The sequence below is a fragment of the Lissotriton helveticus genome, chromosome 2_2 (assembly GCF_964261635.1).
Source record: "Lissotriton helveticus chromosome 2_2, aLisHel1.1, whole genome shotgun sequence".
Lineage (NCBI taxonomy): Eukaryota > Metazoa > Chordata > Amphibia > Caudata > Salamandridae > Lissotriton > Lissotriton helveticus.
In genome coordinates this window covers 338,224,120-338,240,108 of record NC_136060.1, presented here as the reverse complement: position 1 = coordinate 338,240,108, position 15,989 = coordinate 338,224,120, and the positions used below count along the sequence as shown (strand labels likewise).

General features: G+C 44.1%; 1 protein-coding gene across 1 annotated transcript in view; it reads right to left on the bottom strand.

The window, feature by feature from the left end:
- EVC (EvC ciliary complex subunit 1) overlaps positions 1-15,989 on the bottom strand; it is a 675,738-nt gene that overhangs the window by 275,318 nt on the left and 384,431 nt on the right. The gene's annotated exons all lie outside the window — the stretch shown is intronic.

Genomic DNA, 15,989 nt, shown 5'->3' with positions numbered 1-15,989 from the left:
ATTCATGAAATGGCCTCACAGAAAAGTTAAATTAACCAATTGGGGAAAAACTATTTTTTTGTAGAATTTTAGGTAACACATTGCAGCAATGAATGGCAGCCATAATACCGGAAGAAACTGGGTCCATAAAACGTACAAATCCAGGATGGCCACACAGAAAATGCATGCTGGTCAAATATAATGAAGCCATCAGAGGCCTGGTAAGTAAGTAATTAGCATAGAACACAATTACACCTCTTTAAGTAGTCAATTGTTGTATCGCTTTGTTCGCACTAAGTGTCGCAGGGTATGCTCAGACGTGAGTCCCTTGCTCACTTGGCCACTGGATTCAAGATAGCCTGGCTGATGAGGATTATGAATCCGAAACCGGTCCCAGGATGCTTGTTTCCAGTCCAGGGTAGACATGGCTTGGCACTTCGGGCTGGACTGTTCCCATAAGGCACAGGGTCAGACTGATTTGCATATAGCAATGTCTGAACTGGGGTGGCTGAGTGAGCTAAAGAATGGTGATGGATTAAACCCAGATCAGTAGGCTGGGGGTGAGTGTTTGATTTGCTCAAACGCTCCGTCCATCATCCCCTTTTGTATCGCTTTGTTCGCCATAAGTGTGGCAGGGTATGCTCAGACGTGAGTCCCTTACTCACCTGGCCACTGGATTCAAGATAGCCTGGCTGATGAGGATTATGAATCCGAAACCGGTCCCAGGATGCTTGTTTCCGGTCAAGGGAAGACATGACTTGGCAGTTCGGGCTGGACTGTTCCCAGAAGGCACAGGGTCAGACTGATTTGCATATAGCAATGTCTGAACTGGGTTGGCTGAGTGAGCTAAAGAATGGTGATGGATTAAACCCAGATCAGTTGACTGGGGGTGAGTGTTTGATTTGCTCAAACGCTCCGTCCATCATCCCCTTTTGTATCGCGCTATAAACAACTATGCCAAAGGAAGAAGGCTATAATGTGCACTACGGAACTCTGTTGAATGGGGCATATTCACATTTGATAAAAAAATATATGTATTACTTGTGCCTTTGATTTTATGTAGCATAAAATATGCTAGATGACCGGTCACACTGAATCCTCTTTACATTGCTCCAACACCTTTCAAGGCCCAGTTCAGGCTTCATAAAACAGCATGAATCAAACATACAGAAAAGTTGTGGGAATTCACAGCTATTCAACATTGATGCTCACAAACTCTAGGTGAAATTTCCAGCCAAAATTGTTTTGGATGGGATTTTGTTTCTGCACTTTTAGTTTTGCTAACAACTTTGTCACAGTAAGAAGAATGTAAATACAACTTTCCAAATCAAAAAGTTCATCCACCTCAGCAAATTCTTGAACTGTTTCAGGGTGATCCATCAAGCAGGGGTCAAGGAAAAAGAGGATCTCCAAAAACGTATTCCCCATGCAATTTTTATAGACAAAATTAGATATTGAACAGAAAGAATTACGCCAAATTTGGCAGAACACTGGATCCTGAAAACATGTTTTTGTGATTTGGTGTAAATCTGTTTAGTAGTCTTTAGAAATGATGGTACAAAATTCATAGATACCTAGTGTTGAAGGCCTCTCGCAGGACTGGGCGAACAAAAGTTGAGATCTGATTGGCTGCTGACAACATCAACAAAGATGTTTGGCAGCCATATTAGGATTCAAGTCCCTGTGTCCTGAAAAATAATAAAAAACACAGGGGGGACGGGTAGGCATACTGTGACACACTAGGCCTTGTAGGTGTCTCTCACAGGGACCCCCATCGCAGGGCTAAATTAAATAAAAGTTGGCTTTGTGGTACCACGGTTGTACCGCAACGATGCAGGCAGGGAAAATTGCACTGCTCCAGCTATGCGAGCAGAAAGTAAGGCTGTTTCCACAGGATTGGACCACATTCACTGTTGCAGAGGCCTTGGCTCTTACCGTATGGCCCCCAACATGTTAAAAAGTTGTTGGTACCAGGGCACCAACAAAAAAAACATACAGCTGGCTCTCACCAGCAGCAAACAAGAGTGGTGACTGAGGAACCGGCAGTACCCCAGGGGCCTTGGGCATCCCCCCACAGCTCCTAACGTAAGGATGAGATTATGGTACCAACAAAAAATTTAAAAATAATGACGTGTGGCACTCTGCCACATGCAGAAAAGAGCAGGAGCTTTGCTGCTGATAAAATATTTACTCCTCCTGAGAGAGTGCCTCCAATATGCCCCTGAAAGCCTTTGTTTTGGAAAACGATTTGTGGTGGTGTCCCAAAGAGGGATGGACAACACCAAAAGTTAATTTTAATATTGAGGGGGTGGGTGAAGGGCTGCAGCACCTTTCATGAACATTTAAAACAAATGTTGCAGTAAGTTTCCTGGGTCATTAAAAGCATGACCTCAGTAGAGCTTACAATAATTTTCAAGGCACTCCAAGCTGGGGTTGTTTTCTCGTCATCTGGAGTGTGGGGACGATTTGCTGTTGGTCACATGGGGCCTGAAGTGTGTACAAGAAAGACTCTGGCACTGCTTAATGTTGGTTTGAATAAACATTACTTTTATAAAGGTTTATTTATCAAACATTGCAATGCTTGTCAATAATGTGTTTGAATGTGGCTTTGGATTCTATTGGTTTTAATGTGTCATTGTAGCATGATTGCTGGTTCATTAAGGTAGAGGCCCTTTGAAAATGTCAACAGGCTTGCTTTCATAGATTAATGTGGTGGAACCTTGACAAAGCCAATAGGCATACCTTGATTATTGATGTTGCCACCCACTAACAAAGCCAATAAGTCTACCTTTTATATATTTTATATATTGATGGTGACCCCTTGACAAACTAGTGGACAAGCCTTATTTAAAATGACACCACTTTACATTGTGATGCGTGCTCTAATGGCTGGGACTGCACATGTGATGGGGCTGTGTCCAGAGCCTGTGTGCCAAAGGCCAGTGACATTATAGGTAGGTATGGTAATAAGGTCATACCTTGCCTTAAAAAAAAACATGAAATGTACTGAAAAAAACTAAGGTTAAATAGATATTATAGTAAGGAAGGGTAATAGGATCTTAATTTACAATTAAGAAAAACCCTTAGAAATTCACTAAAATAAAATAGGTTAAAGTGACGCTATTGTTAGGTCTGGTAATAATATCTTCCTTCATGTTAAAAAAAATCCCTAGAAATTCACTGACATATATTTGTTTTAAAAGCCCCATTAGGTTCCCAGACCCTACTCCACACAACCTTCACCCTGTGCAAAACTCTCCATGTAGAGCCCCCTCCTTCCAAACATCCATGCCCCATTACGGGGCCAAATCCTACTACACAAAACCTTCTGCCTGTACATATCTCTTCACGGAGAGCTCACTTCTACGAAACACTCAAGCCACATTAGGTAGGCAAGCTACTTACATACACAGCTACCACCATGTGCTCAAATCTTCATGCAGAGTGCACTCCCTCTAGACACCCAAGTTCCATTAGGTTGTCAAGCTTCTACGCAGAGCCGTTACTTTATGCACAACTTTCATGGAGAGCATACTACCTGCAGACTTTCAAACCCTGTTAGGCGGTGAAGGTCCTACTATGCACAGCCTTTGTAATGTGGATAACTGTTCATCGATATCCTAAACCCTCCACACACCCAAACCCTATTAGGAGTCTAAGCATGCTACAAGTCTTGCACTCATTAGCAGTAAAGAAGCTATAGAAATGTTTCTTTAGATATAGCTGACAATATAACATTCAGTGTTAGAAGCAGTTAGCAGACTGTCACACTCATTGGATGATGTCAAAGTGCTATAATCAGTGATGTAATTTTAGATGATCATAAGCAGTGGGAGGGGGCGCAAATTCTAGACAGCTCAGTAAATTATAACTAGTGAATTTCAGGCTTTGTTAGTTTAAAGTTTTAAAGTTGGAATTTAAGTTTTCACCTAACTATAACATTAATGTAACCTTTGTTTTTTTCAGTGTTCACACACATTATATATATATATATATATATATATATATATATATATATATAAAAAACACACACAAGAGTTTGCCCCCTCGGACTTATTTTATTTCAAACAAAGTTCACGCCCCGGTGGGCGTTGGCTCTCCCCGAGCATCATGGTCTCGGTAGTGCACAAAAGTGTTACCATCTTTGGTTTGCTGATTGCGTTGCCACATAAAAATTGATAAACACCACAGTGGGTATGCACAGTGTTCAACTGACGCTGCGCTGCTCTTAGAAACCTTCCAAAAACGACCTCCTTTTCCAATGCGGTAATAAAATAAAAATAAAATAAGTGCACAACGCTGCTTTGCATCGTCTGGATAATCCATGCCTATGATGAAGTGCTAGGAAGCACGAAACGCGTCGGCGATTTGGACATTATTTCTCATGCAGAGTGCTACGCTATGCTGTGCTGTTACTTCCTGGAATTAAACAAATTTGAATACCTACCTTTGTGTGGCTTCTCCGAGGGGGCAAACTCTCGTGTGTGTTTTGTATTTACGGCTGGTCCGGCCGTGGAGAAGCACAACTGCAGAAAAGCGGTCCTGTGGTGTTATTACAGTAATCACCGCATTGGAAAAGGAGGTAGTTTTTGGAAGGTTTCTAAGAGCAGCGCAGCGTCAGTTGAACACTGTGCATACCCACTGGGGTGTTTATCAATTTTTATGTGGCAACGCAATCAGCAAACCAAAGATGGTAACACTTTTGTGCACTACAGAGACCATGATGCTCGGGGAGAGCCAACGCCCACCGGGGCGGGAACTTTGTTTGAAATAAAATAAGTGCACAACGCTGCTTTGCATCGTGTGGATAATCCATGCCTATGATGAAGTGCTAGGAAGCACGAAACGCGTCGGCGATTTGGACATTATTTCTCATGCAGAGTGCTACGCTATGCTGTGCTGTTACTTCCTGGAATTAAACAAATTTGAATACCTACCTTTGTGTGGCTTCTCCGAGGGGGCAAACTCTCGTGTGTGTGTTATATATATATATATATATATATATATATATATTTTGCACAAATCCCTTAAAATAAGGGAGTAAGTCCGCACTCACAAAAGAGATTCTTCCCAGTTATTCCGATTTATTTGTCAAATTTCAGCATATTCAGGTACAAAACCAACGCTGTGGTGTTATTGGTGCTTCATAGATGGCAATTGATTCAAGGGATTAATGTATGCATACATGTATGTGCCCACTAGAGGGAGTCACTGGTAAATCACCAATGTTTTGGTTTTAGCCCACCGGAGGGCATGATTGAAATGTCTCATGAATGCTTCCTAGAAGGAAATTTATCCATGAAATCAATGGATATATAACTGAATGAGCCCACTAGAGAGATGGTTTTGGGAAATTACCAATGCTTTGGTTATCACTTCTAACAATGAGAAAATACGGGGCTAACAATATCAATGTAAATAATTTGAACCACGATCCTGACGATGCATATGAATTATCATGACTGACCATGACCGCGTAATGATGGTATAAATCTGTGCATATGATCGAATTGGAATCGTAAAAAAATTGTAAAAAAAATTGTAAAATATAAATATAAAAACTACATTTCCCATCCCACTTCCTGTGTAACCACAGGAAGTGAGATCAGCATCTGGATGGTTGTGGCGGGTCCTTCGAAAATATAGGAGGAGTTTGCACACTGTTTTGAACTGACAGTGAACAAGCGACTGGTTGTTGCGAAACGCGTTGGTTTTGTACCTGAATATGCTGAAATTTGACAAATAAATCGGAATAACTGGGAAGAATCTCTTTTGTGAGTGCGGACTTATTCCCTTATTTTAAGGGATTTGTGCAATATTAAAAAGCAGGGCTCCGCTTAGTAGTTCTGCACCGGTGGAGAGAGCGCCATTGGACCGCAAAGATTTGAGCCAAAGCTGTGGATATATATATATATATATATATATATATATATATATATATACATATACGTGTGTGTTTGAACACTGAAAAAACCCAGTATATATATTTCAGTTAACTATGACTGGTGAATCTGTGTTTTTTGTGTTAAATATTACTGACATGTTTACCTAACTATGACATCACTTTAACTTTTGTTTCAGTGAACACACACATATATGTTCTCTGAAACAAAAGTTAAAGGGATGTTATAGTTAGGAGAAAAGGTCAGTTACAACATAATATTTTACCCAAAAAAATAAACCACTGAGATTCACCAGTTATAGTTAACTGAAATAACTATAACTTGCACCCTGAAGTAACCATAACTCATACCCCCACTACAAAATAAAGTACAGTGGGCCCCTGAGATGGAGTCACTGGGGACATACCATGGCTCGGGGTGAGGTGTAGTACACTCAGGCTGCATTAAAGTGAATTTGGCCCCAGGAGGCGAGGTTCCCGGGGCCTTTAAATGCACTGGGAAAGTGGCTACAGGTTCCCCTCCACATACAAAAGTGTTCTTACATAAGTAGCTCTCAGTATAGAAAAGGTTTGAGACCCCTGTCTTAGGCAATTTTCCTCAAAACACAAGACTAGCTGAAGATTAGTGAGAACTTTGAAATGTAACTCAATACATCTAAAGGTGACATTAAGAAGGCACTTCATTTTACAAATTCAGTAGTTAAACCTCTAAACAAAAGTACACTATGAAAAGTTGTAACTGAAGAAAATTAGTTATGCAATATATACATGTCAAACTTGCACAACATTTGCATAAAACATGTTGCATTTCTTTTGACAAACTTGGCATGGGGGAATTTGTAATTTGAACAGATTTATGATTATCCAAAGCAGAAAACAAACAAACCTACCTACAAAACAGCCAGAGATGCCAGACAGGATAGTGAAACAGATGCAGCAGATTAAATAATGCGGTCTGATTCAGGGGGCCATAAACACATCATCCATGTTTAGAAGCAGACTGTAATGATCCTTTCATGCTGCAGCTGTGCAGATTTTTGTAACACATCATCTTGTTGAAGAACATTAAGTAATAAGCTGGGGATGATGGAATAATGACTATGATGTTCAAGATCTTTAGCAAGTACCCCAGACTTTGATTTGGTTGTCAGTTCTTTATTTATATGGGGGCACCAGCTCTGAATGGGTAGCATCCGTAGACAGTGTCAAACCTTCCAATTAAGCTACAGATAAACTGTGTCCTCTGGCCTTCTCTGTCTACTTTTACTGTCACTTCATCTCAAGGATATAATCAGAGCAGAGTCATCTGCTTGCAGTACCAGAATGAGTTTCTGCCCATGCATTATTCTTCACTGGCAGCTTGACAGGCCATATTTTCACTTGAACACTTATCTGTGCACTAACATTAGATTTCTGCGTTTGATATCTGCCTGTGCTTGAATACTGGAAAAGAAATGACATTTTGTAATTTACCTACATTCTGCTATCTAACGCGTCATGCTTAAAACACAATTAAACAATGAGCCGTGCAATCATTTTTTGGTATTTAATAAAAAAATTAAACCCCAAAATAGAAATGAGCATAAAGACTAGCCGGCCCATCCGGACCATGCCATTTGTCGCAGTATAAACCAAGCATGTAGTTTAACTCTGTCTTCACTATCATAATATTATTACTTCCTTTGTACTGTCATGTCTAAACTATTTTACTGCTGTACAATCCGGAACGCTGTCCTTTTAGATTGTATTATTTTTGTCGTTCTAATGTTTTTAGTATTCAGAATTAGAGAATGTTGTTGAATGGGTTTTATTATTTATACAAATAAAGAACCGAATTGAAATTTTATCGTTCTAAAATATTTGAAGATCCTCCTTCCTTGAAATCCTTAACTCGAATTGTCAAAACAGCAGGACACAACAATGAACGATTCAATCCTTTAATCAACACATCCTGCGCTTGCTTAAACTATTTCTGAACTTGGGGGCGTGGCCTGCAATGGTGCAAATTGCGTCTCCGACAACAGTTCTGATTCAACCGGGAAAAATTAATAGATATCTAATGCAAAATTTAGCAAATTTTATGTTATGACGCTTTGTCTCAAATGATGTAAAAAAGAGAGCATTTAACTCTTCAGTAAACTGCCACCTATGAGCGGGCCCACAACAAGGGAGGCAGTGCAAAATAATGAGCGTCTGTGCCCTAAGCCACTGGCTATTAAATGGCAATACGCCGAATACCAAGGCTGCGCAGTCCTGAATCCACCTCATGCCTCTTTAATCCACCACCAGATGCTCCCTGTCCCTTTGCTTTACTCTTCCAGGTTCCTGCTTTCTCCTTTGGCAACAGTTTTTCGTCTTTCTCTCCCTCCTTTACCGTTTTTGTGTTTTTCTCTCTCTTGCATTTGGAAATGAGTATTGGACCCAAAAACGAGTGCCCTGATCCCCTCTTGCAACCACGGGCTCAGATTAAGCACTGAAGGCAGGTCCTTGATTTAAGTGGTACGTGAAGGGACATTTACTTGTACTGACAGGGAATGCTTGCCTGTCCCATGGGAGAGAAGGATTTGAATTATGGTGGCCCATCACGGCATAATTCTTCACCAGCGGCCTTGGCCTGTCATCAAGTGATAGCGACAAGGATTGAAGTGCAACCCTATTCAACCTCACACTTCAAACCTTGAGGTCATTATTCAACTATGGAGCAGTAAATTCAGAGTAAAGCGGTGAATACCCTATGCCATTTAGTCAGTAGGTGGATCCACTAATCAAACTACTACCCAAACTGCAGGGTTTTGTAAATCTGCCCCATGTCCTGCCGGGTTTTTGAAGCCACAATTTTGATTTTGTGAGTGTGAGTACCTTTTTAGGTCTTTTTAGTAGTTCCCTGCCGTCAGGTAATGGAGGAACAGAGCGGCCTCACTCTGCCAGATCATAAGCAGAAGCAGACTCCTTCTCCACCTCACATGTGTGCACAGCACCTGTAACACCAATTCAAAATGTGCCTTTGAGTCAGGGGGCCTGATGCTTTGGGAATCCATCATTGTAAAATGGCGCTGCAATGGCGGTCAGACTCAGGCAGGCTGGATCACACACCTGTGGAGGTGAGGGACAGCAGCTGCACTGCTCATTCACATATAGCAATACACAGGCCTACTTAAGTGCTGTAACAGCCTTTAAAATAAAATTATTGCCGCTGAGTGGGTAATGCACATTGTGCATGGGCGAGGACAAGCTGAGCTGTCAAACACTTTGGAGCCACTGCACCACTGCGCGCCGCCGCGCCTGATACATTGCAACTGGAGAGGCAACAAGCCTGCAGTCATAGCTCAAACAATGACCCATGGCCAAAAGTAAGAATATATATTTTTAATACACAAAAAATTACACACATTAAGGAATGCATGGGCAGGTCCATTTTCAGGTTGAGCCTGAGGAGCGTGCATGCGCTGCTCTACGAGGCATGTAGTATTGAGTGAGGATGTGAAGCTGCACCCACTCTCCGCCAATAGTTTTAATTGGCTAGTGGCATTGTACTTCTTAAATGCTGACTTCTGATTCCTTCATCGCCTTGTTATTCCTTCCTTAGTGTCGCCTTGTCTTCATTTGAAACCTCCCATGGCGACTGGCCCTTTTACTTCGGATGTTACATGGTATGTCTTATTCAGTCTGTGTGCACTATTTTCTTTAATGGATTTTGCCCTTCTGAAGGCAGGACATGCTTTTCTTACTTTCAGTGCGCCATGCGCGCTTTAACTTTCCCGATTTTTGTATTCAGTGCGCCATGGGCGCTTTCACTTTTCCGACTTTTTGCAAATGCTTGTGTTACACCTTTCCCATATTTCTGTCGTAGCTGCACTGAACAAATGTTCTGGGGTAGGTAATTTGCTATACAAACCGCTGGAACATATCTTTTCCAAAGTAGTAAACTACTTCAAGTCGATATACAAGCTATTCCTGCTGTTTCAGAGCAACTGGAAAGCTTTGTAGGGGAGCATGACCAGAATAAAACGCCATTAAAATCTACGATCATATATTCTCCAGGAATGAAAACATGATAGTCCTGCAGACGTAAACCCCATCTTTCTATGCGCGGGGGCATCTTCGCTCGTGGGTTGCCAAAGATGGTGACAAGTGCTTGGTGGTCTGTGATGAGTGTAAAATGTTTCCCGTATACGAATAGGTGGAAGTGCTCGCAGGCCCATACAACCGCGAGGATCTCTTCCTCGGGTTGCGAGTAAGCTTTCTCCGTGTCGGTGAGACTACGACTGGCATAGGCCACCACATGACGTTGGTCTGCTTCTTCGTCATATTGTGCCAGGATGGCACCTAGTCCGACCGGACTGGCGTCTACTGTGATTTCAGTTTTCTGTTTGGTGTCAAAGTAGGCTACGTTAATGGCAGAGCTCACAGCTTTCTTGATTTTGTTGAATGCGTGTTCACACGCGGGTGACCATAGGAATTGTTGGCCTTGGCGGGTGAGTTCTCTGAGCGGGTAGCTGATGGTTGCATAGTCTTTAATGTAACGAGCGCAGTAACTCGCCATTCCCAAGAACGAGCGAAGGTCGTTAATGTCCTGTGGTTGTGGGTTGTCCGCAAGGGCCGACACCTTCTCGGGATCTGGTTTCATGCCATCTTTGGAAAAGATATGTCCATAGAATTTCAATGTGGACTTGTGGAATTCACATTTGGCTGAGTTCAGAGTGAGGTTGGCATTGAGTAATGCGTGGCACACTCGGTCTAATGCTTTGTCGTGTTCTGTTTGGTTTTCTCCGAAGACTAGAATATCGTCACTATAGTTAAAGGCATTTGGGATGCCTTGGATTACTTGTCGAATGGCTTCTTGAAACATCTCGGCAGCAGAGGATATTCCAAAGTTTAGGCGTTTGTAGCGGAACAGGCCTTGGTCAGTGGTGAAGGTGGTGATGTAGCGAGACTTCTCATGCAGTTCTAGTTGGTGGAATCCCTTATTGAGATCCAGCTTCGAGAAGCCGTTCGCTCCATTGAGGCGTGCAATCATATCGCAAATATGAGGCCCAGGATGTCGCTCTCTTTCAATGGCTGTATTTGGTGCGCGCATGTCCACACACAGGCGCACCTTATTGTCTTGTCCTTTCTTGGGCACTACTACTACGGGTGATACCCACAGAGTGGGCCCTGTGGACCGTTTAATGATGTCCGTCCTCAACAGATCTTGTAGTTCGTCATCCACTGCTTGTTGCAGATGGAACGGTACCTTCCTGTGGTGTTGTGCTATAGGTGACACTTGTTCGTCGATATGTAGCTTGACTTTGAACTGGTTGAGTTTTCGGAGACCCTTGAAGAGGTTCGGGAACTTGCTGACGATGTCTGGGGAATCATCTACCATGTACAGAAGTTCGACAAGCTTTAGCCTTCTGCCGTCGGCAGACTGAGAAGACAATCCGCTGCATCCGGACCTTCAACCACATGGACGTAGGCTTGAATCTGTCGGTCTTTATAAGCTAGGGTCGCGCCTAACCGTCCCAGGCACGGTAGCGGTTTCCTGGACATCCAAGTATAGACTCGAACAGCTGTTGGTTCCAGTTTCGGTTGGGGTTTCATGCTTTGATATTCCAGGGCGCAAATGTAGTTCAGGGACACTCCTGAGTCTGGTACAAACTTGGCAGGATGATTCCCTATTTGAATGTCCAGTTTCGGATATTTTTTTAGTCTGTCAGGATCTGAGACCACGCATATGTATTCACCACTGTCCTGTGAAACAGGCATGGGAGACGATGATTCCCGGGATGTTGACCTCTGGGATCTGTATGAGCTGCCTGATTGGACGCTCGACCTCGACGAGCTAGATGAACGGCTTCCTCTTCCTTTCACCGCTCTGGCTTGGTGACGAGTGTCTGAGTTTGACTTGGTTGTCCTTATCTCCCATCTTCGTGTTTGACAGGTTGCTTCAAAGTGGTTTTTTCTACCGCAGTGGTGGCACTGTTGTCCGATGGCAGGGCACTGTCCTGCGTGGGGGTAGTCTTGTCCGCACCTGTAGCATTTCGAGGCTGGTCTGTTTGTCCGACTGCCTCGAGGTCCATTTCGCGAAGACGTTCCCCGGGAGGTCTGCGTCGATCTTACTGACTTGCGGTGACCCGACCGGCGCTTCGAGTCGGTGTGCATTCGGAATACTTGCTCCCTTTTCTCAGGCTTATTGGCTTCCATCTTTTTAGCGTGGTCTTCTGCTTGATCGTTTATGAGCGTTAGTTCCTCTATTTCTTCAAGTGTGTAGTGTTTTTTTTCACAACCGGCAGCGTAATGATGCTGACTGGCATCCTGCAATTATGCGTAGCCGCAGCGCGTCTTCGGTGTTGAATGTGTCGAATTCGCAATATCGGGCTAGGCGTCGAATGCGAGCAATGAAGTCGCACATCAGTTCATCTTTTTCTTGCGATGCAAGGTTGAACGTGTACCGCTCATAGTCCAAGTTTCGCTTGTGCAGAAACTTCCGATCTAGAGCTCCTTTCACGTCGTCATATGAAGTGGCGCTGGCGGCAGGCAATTCTTTGATGATTTGTGTCCTTCCCTATCAGGTTTCGCAGCGCTATCAGCTTCTGCTTGGGGTCTTGTACTTGAGACCCTGTCATAAAGTCCTCAAAATCCTCAGCCCAACTCTTCCATTTGGGCCCCATGCTGTTCCCTGATGTCAGCTCCAACGGTTCTGGCGGACGCAGATACGAAACTCGCCGTAGCATTGGGTGTGGTTGCTGGGGTTGTATGGCTGATCCCATGGCTGCTGGTTGTGAAGTGTCAGGTTGTACTGACATTCTGGGCTTGGGTACAGGCTTTCCAGGGCAGGCAGTGCTTTATTTGCTGAGATTCTGGTGATTTTGAAGGTATTTTGGAGATTGCCTGACTTCAAAATGGCCGCCGGGTAACTGTCAATGTAGTTCTATGTATGGCGCCTGACTTCAAGATGGCCGCCAAAAGGACATGCGTTTCTCTCTTTACAGTGGCTCCAGTTTCTTATTAGCCTATTTCTTCGAAGGGTAGTCAATCCTTTAGATTTGGACTCACCCTCTGGCAGCTCCAGTCCTCCTGGGATGGCGCTCACAGTGCGCTCGCCTCTCTTCACGATTTAAATCGTGTTTTCGCGCTCTTTTTCGTTCCGGCGCTCTGAGAAGGTCGTTCTCTGGCTGCACGATCACAGCAGGGGGGCAGCAGCAGTGGGTGGACAGAATCCTACCCTCGTCGCCAGTGTAGAGGCCCGTTAATCCCCATTAACGACTCGGACTCCGGAGCTGCTTTCTTGTGCTTCCTTTATTCTCCCTGCCTACAACTATACTGCCCTTTCCTTCTTCCCTCTTGTCCCCGCCCCTTCCGCCTCAACATCAGGGTCAGGCAAGGCGATACGACAAGTAGAGTGGATGATATTATTTTTAATCAATAGTAAGGATTGCCCCTGAAGGGACTTGTTTGTCCCGAAATGCATTGGGCATGAATCGTTCAGGATACTTTGTATTTCGAAAGATAAATTGTATAATTGTAATTCTGTTGATTTGTAAAACACGTTGAGAATTCATGAATGTTAAAGAATTTTGCAGATGTTATATTAGGCTCTGAAAGTAACAGAAATCTACAAAAAACAGATTAAAAGCATTATGTGTAGTAGAATGGCAATAGTACTGTGATTCATAAGAGTGACAAGTTATAATTGTGAACAGTGCACACTGTATTCAAGTTTAATTGCTTGATATATTATTAATGTAGCTTTAAAGATGGCCACTTTCTTGAATATATTCTTGCGACACCCAGAAAGACTTTCCTTGCCAAGGATGAAGAGTCTATGTCTGAAGAGGAGTACAAAAGGAGAGTCATATGTCCTGCTCGAGTGTTCTTTCTAATCCTGCCGTATATGTGCCCACATCTTTTAAATTGTACTATAGGTAACTCAGGTAATGACAATAACCATGAGAGTAAAAGGGAACTGACTGTGATCTGTATTGGTATATATTTCCTGTTTGGCTAAATGGCAGTAGTTTAACATGCTTATTAACACTTGCGGATGCATTCATAGCAGGTATTTTATCTTCTACCAATAGATTGGTTCCTTCTATTTGAAAAAAATGTTTCTGTTTTTAGTTTGATGTTCTATTTTTTCCTGTCTGTGCATTATGTGTGGGAATGTTCATTGTGGGAATTTTTAGAAATGTAAGTGGTGTGGAGCTTCATGGTGTTGTCTGACTGGCGTTTGTAGACTGGGATTTGGCTGGCTGTGTGTGTGGACTGGCATTTGGCTGGAAGTGTGTAAGGACTGGCAGCTAGCTGGCAGGGTGTGTGGACACGTGGCAGGCTGGCAGTGTGTGTGTGTGTGTGTGTGTGTGTGTGTGTGTGTGTATATGTGTGTGTGTGTGTGTATAGTGACTTGCTGCTGGTCACTACACACACAATGGCAGCCAAATGCCACACTCCACCAGCGACCAGGTGGTGTTTTTGCTGTATCAGATCTGAGGGCGAATTAAAGTGATGGCTCTTGAATGGTGCTGTTTTTAGGTCTTGCATACGCAGCGCACAAGAGCTGCTTTGAAATGACCTCTTGGAGTCACTCCGGGCTTTTGTGGAAACTCGTGCATGTTCTGCACTGTTTCCAATGAGCCCTTGTGCATGTATGGCGTTTACCTTGCGGGAGCGAGCAGCGACGCCATCTGTTTGCAATTATTGCGCCCGCAGCTGCTCGCTCCCATAAGGTAAGCGCTGCGTGTTGTAATCCACTCTCTCTCGCATCGGTGCACGCTAGGTGTGCAACGTTATCCTCTGCAGGCATGTTTGTGCTGCTTCCCTCTGTGACGCAGATGCACTGTCTCACACTTGTGCGTTGTTAACCTCTACATGGCAGGTCACGCTCCCTCATGCTTGTGCATATCATTTGTGGTGGTTTATTATGTGCGGCAGGGCACTTTCTCACGGCTATGCCGATCCATTTTTCTTACGAACTATTCTGTCCTGCAAATACCTGCCTGGTGATGCACGTCACCTCTTACCCTGCAGCGAACAACACCCTCCCTCCCTCCCTCGCGACAGGCTTAGCAAAACCTTCTACTGTGTGAGTTGCTAGGAAAGAGCAGCCCGTCTGACGCCTCGTGTATTAACAAACGTTCTCTATAGCCCTGTGTGAATTGTCAGTGTACCCTCTGCAGGCCAGGGGATCCTACACCTGTAAGGCCTGTTTCTGGTCCAATGTAAGCTACAGGCCTACCACTTCTAAGCCTCAGATACCTGGGGTCTGTCTCTGCTGGATGGCACGGAGGTATCTCGCTGCCTGGATCCGAAGCTACTCTGCGGCTGGTAGTGAGCACATTTTTTAACATGGCTGGTCAGCGAGTCATGCATGGCTGGTCACCAGTCGCGCAACGCCCATTGGGCTCAAAGGGCTTCAGTCCCCCCGTCGCGTGTCAGCCCGGCTGAGACAGTTTTCGGGGCACACACACAGCCGCACCTGAGTACTTCACAGGTCTTTAAAATACCATTTACTTGCTACATTTACCTTCAGCCTTCTTTCTCCATTTGCTGCCTCTTCTTTCCTGGAATGGGTCAAAGTTTGATGGTAACTAATAATCCCCAGTCTCCCCAGAAATTAGCACGGGTGCCCCCCTGCATAAGTGGCTACTTTGAGTGGTTCTTTTCCTGTATTTCAGAAGTGATGGTGTGAAGGCGCCCACATGCACCGGGATGTTAAAGTGCAGAAGGGTCTCTGCTAGGATGAAAGGCCTGCTTTTAATGGAAGGGTATTAGGGTTTTTACCTCTCTGTGCAGCCTCGGGCCAGCTTGAATGCAGGCTCATGAGGATGCAGAGATGGAGGTCTGCCTGGCCCCAAGTTGGCCAGGGTCACTTCCTGCCAAGCTGTGGTTAGCTCCCTGGGAGACGAGGACACACCACAAAAGTGGTGAGAGGAAACAAGTCGGGATAGTGATGAAGTTTTGGTATTTGCAAGGATTGCCCCAGCATGGGAAGCATCTCGCCCGCCCTGCTCCCCACTTGGTCGCCACCTCCCCTTTGGCTCCTTCTTCCCCTTTCATGGGGTGGGGAAGATGAAATTGGCCACTGGATTACATGTCTACTAAACAAACACTGTGGAAGTTTTGAATGACC